Here is a 4576-nt window from a genome sequence, read left to right as displayed (position 1 = left end):
TTTATAGGCTTCATATGGTGTTTATATGTTATATCCTATGTTTATACGCACAGATCCCTAGGAACGGAAGGTGTGGTGTGCCATGCAGGGAGCACCTGAGGGAGCACCAGTCAGCTGGGAGCACAGAAGGGGGAGCCTCTATGTGGGTTCTACAGGAAGGAAGCAGTGAGGCAGGCTAAGCAAGTCAAGGATTGGCTAGTTTGGATCATTTTAGTGAGCTTTGGGTATAGGGGCTGTTGCTAGTTGTCTGGTACTTGAAACTGAGGAGAAAGGGCTGGAGGATCAATGCTCAGTGTCTAAGAGCCCTGAGAGACCTCAAGGAGAGAGTTGAGGTAGGGGCTTTGGACCAGCTGGTTTGCATATGAAAGCTCACATGCAGGCATGTCCCTTAGTATCCCTGGGAAGTGGCAGCCCTGAGGGGGAAGGGAGGCAGTCTCTCCAGGCTCAGCAAGACCTCAGATGTCAAATCTCAAAAATATCCACAACGTTGAGTCTTTATCCAGCGCCTAGTGCGTGAGCACACACACACACACACACACACACACACACACACACACACGTCTGCAATGACACACGTCTCTGCCCCTTCACCTCGCTACACCCTCCCAACTTCAAACCTCAGTGAAGTTCCACCTCACTAACAAATCCTCCCCCAAATCTTTGGCTCTAGACTTAATTATGTGCATCATACATTTTTGCAAAATTAAACCATCTTTTCAAAAAGCGCACTAAGTAAAAAGGCGTGATGAGCCTGGGTGAACCTCACTCCTGGGAGGATTTCAGTTCCAACCTTTTCAACCCAAAGGACTTGCTTGAGCCTGGTGGGGAGATGCTGGCCCTGGGATCCAGGGTCCTTTGCTAACTCCTCCTGCTCCCCTGACTCCAGCTGCAGGTGCAGAAAGCCTTTAGCTTGTAGTTCAGCATTGACGGGTCCTAGAGCCCAAGGGATGGTGCCAGCTGGGGCATTAATTAGCATTATCATTCCAAAGAGGGATAGGTCTGGGATTCATCTGTACCCCTAAACCCCGGGCCCAGTGTAGCTAATGAAAAAATATGCAGTCCCGTGGGCCAGGCCCTGAAAACAGGAGACTTCTTGGTTTACACTGCTTCTCCTCAGCACCTGGAACAGCCCTCTGAACCTGACCTCTTGGCTCTTCCAATGACTTCTGACCCCACCTAGCACCCCCAAGGAGCTGGATCATTCTCTGATGCTTTCTTTTCTCAACCCCAACTAGGACCTGGTATCTTACATTCATCCAGATGGACCTTCCCAGAACCATGCCCAATGTCCACTGGCCATTCAACTTGCCATGTCATGGAGAGATGTGCCCCACCAGGGAGAATAAAAAAACTGCAGAAAGATTTCTTCTTTGTTACTTTCATTGCTAGTTTTCCTTCCAGTTGATGAAATTTCTTTAAAAATTTCAACCTTGTCTCTGTCATAATTAAAGAAGCAAATTTTATCTCCTCACCCTTAAGAGAAAATCTGCCCCCAGCCAACCATGAATAGTCAGTTGTAGCTATCACTGGCCCCTCAGATGAGGCAGAGTAGCCAGGTGGGTTGAAGCCCAGCAGGTGCTTAAAGGACCCTTCTTACTGACATCACTGAGACCACTAGTCAACCTGTGGGACTTCTGGGGAAGGGAAGAAGCTGGGGGACCCCTGGGAAAGGAACCGGGTCTGTGTCCTGTTAGTGTTAGGGTCAGTGGTGGGCTAGAACTGCATCGCTGCAACAGCCAATAAGGAGCATGTCTTTCACAATGGCAGCAGCAGACCACTGGTTAGGGGTGACAAGCTGAAAATCAAGTTCATGGACCAAGAGCCAGAGCCCAAAGCAGAGGAGAACTTGAGAGTGAGGACCAGAAGCCCTCTTGGGAGTGCTGGAGTAACACAAACCCTAACCCCACCCCATGGCTGCTGTAATATACACAGGCCAAGCAGGCCTACTGCTAGAATCCTAAGGATCCTCCCACGGGGCCACCAACCCTGCAACTTCCTTCAGGGTCCTGTCCACCAGCCTCTTCCTTAGCCAGTCACGCTACTTCTTCGGGAATTGGTTTCACATTCCCACAGGAGCCCTCAGTCTTGGGACTTAAATTTTCTACCACCTAAGATGTGCTCCCTCTACTCATACCTATACGTCCATGCTTCCTTTCCATATCCCTCATACTGTATTTCTCTAACCAGAGCCACAGTCCAAGGGCCACGTGCCCCCAAAGCCACCAAACTAGCCCATCCTCACCTTAAAAACTCTTTCTCACACACTCTCTACAGAGACTTCAGACATATCCCCACCCCCACCCCAGAGAAGAAGCAACCCATAACCTCAAGCACACAGGGCTACGATAAGATAAACCAAAGACCAGAGAACCCTCCTCCATCCCCATACAGAGACCTGCAGGCCACGAAGGTCAGACGCATCTGAGGGTTATAAAACTCACAGATCTGCCTAAAACCCTGACACTGGTGACCACAATCTGGCCAGAGGTGACCCAGGACAAGACATCTGTGAGGTCTGGCGCCCCTTCCACTGCGGGGCTTGAAGTGATTGCGTGTGTCATGGTTGTCACATGGTTAAGCTATGGTTATAGCATAATAAGCAAATGTTTAAGCCAGGTATGATGGAGCAACCTATAATCCCAGTACCTAGAAGGCTAAGACAGGAGGATTGGAAGTTCAAAGATAGTCTCAGCAAAACAGCGAGAGTCTCAGAGACCTAGTGAGACCCTTTTTCAAAATAAAAATAAAAAATAAAAAGGATTGGGGGTGTAGCCCAGAAATAGAATGCCCCTGGATTCAATCCCTAGTACCACAAAATAAAAGCCAATAACAGTACGTACTGGTATAGAGAGTACTTTATTGATTACACATTTTCTCATTTAGTCCTTGTAGCAACCCTGAGGTAGGTATTATTATCCCCACTTGACAAATGAGTAAACTGATGTCCCTAGGTTAGACTGCATGCCAAAGATCATATGCCTATTAGTGGCAAAGCCACTGATCATTCCAAACCCACGGGGACTCTTGTGTAGTTCACAGGCTGCTGCCAAGGAAGTAGAGCAGAAAACTTCAGCTGGAAGGGGCTGGATCACTCGCTGGAGCTTGAGGGGGTCTCTCACCGGGGATGAACGAGGCACATTCACAGCCAAGACCAGGATTGAGCAGGGAAAGCCTGGAGCATGTGGGAGTCATGAAGCAGGGGCAGGTCTGGACGCTTGGAGAGAGTTGACAGCGTCTTCAACCATGCATAAAGCCCAGCTTCCAGGGACTGGAGAAACAGAGGCCCTCCAGTCCAGGGAGACCACAGGCAGCGGGCAAGGCCAGGAGGAGCGCTTGGCTTGGCCCAAGCGCCGTGGCCTGAGCAGTGGTCCTTCAACTTGGTTAAGGCCTTAAGAATCTGATGAAAGCCCCAGAACCTCCGCCCAGGAAAACACAGACACACAAGAACAGACAACATTTTGCACACAATTTCAGGGAGTCCAGGCGGGGTACTCCTGCTTTAGGGCAAGGGTATCACCCTGAGTAGTCACTGATGTGAACCTGTCTTTAAGCTGCTTCGATTTCCTGTGACTGTTCCCCTTTTGCTATCCCCTAATACTTAGAATGTTGTAAAGTTTATTTTAATGGGAGCCAAGGAACGGGGGTTCAGCTTACACTCCAGCCAGGGAAAGAGCAGCTGTGGCATGGCAGTGGTGGCAGCCAGAGGGCAAAATCAAGGAGCAGGGTGGGGTCATGGGTGCCGCAGCCCTTCCCACCCAGAAGGTCACTTTGGGAGCTTTTCTCTCCTCAGCTTTAGAGAAGGCTTGTGGGGAGATGGAGAGATGGGGAGATGGGGAGATGGGGAGAAGGGGTGGTGCTTTTTTTCCTTTTGGAAAAGAAAGCCTCTCCCCCACAGGCTACAGGGTGTAAAGTTCTGCAGACAATGATTCCATTCCAACCTTCCCTTCTCTATATCCCCCCCCACAAAAAAAATAATAACACCTAAGCAATGGCCCAGTCATTCATGCACATGTGGCCAGGCCTCCCATGAACATCAATGTATTTACACATACTCTTTCAAGAAAGAAGGGAAATTGGGATGGGGGGATCTCAGGGCAGAGGCTTCATGTCGCAGCCTGGGGACCATGCACTCCCCACAGAGAATTTGCTTAACTGGAGGAGCAGCAGAACCACCCCGGGGGGGGGGGGGGCTCCGTGCACACAAGCCCCTACCCACTTCCATGGCTCTTCCTTCTGGCTAGGGCCCACCCAGAAAGCAGTCATGGCCCCATCCTCCACACTAACAGGCCCAAGGTAGGAGGCCAGGGCTGAAGGGTCATAGGGGCTCACAGGCAGGAGAGGAAGCCCTGATTCACTGCAGAGAGTAGTTCTAACCTCTCATGGGAATCAGTAATCGGGCAGAGGCCTGGCCCAAGCCCACTTAGGTCTGGAGAAGGTAGACACTGAAGTCTAGGTGACAATGTGTGCTCAAAGAATACCGGGAGACCAAGACGGTCTTTGAGGCCCAGAGACCCCCGGTCTCAGTGGTCACTTTGTTCTAGTGACCACTCAGGCACGAGCGGTCCTTGGCCAAGCT

The sequence above is a fragment of the Muscardinus avellanarius genome (assembly GCF_963383645.1).
Source record: "Muscardinus avellanarius genome assembly, chromosome: 15".
Classification (NCBI taxonomy): domain Eukaryota; kingdom Metazoa; phylum Chordata; class Mammalia; order Rodentia; family Gliridae; genus Muscardinus; species Muscardinus avellanarius.
Note: the sequence above shows the minus strand (reverse complement) of the source record.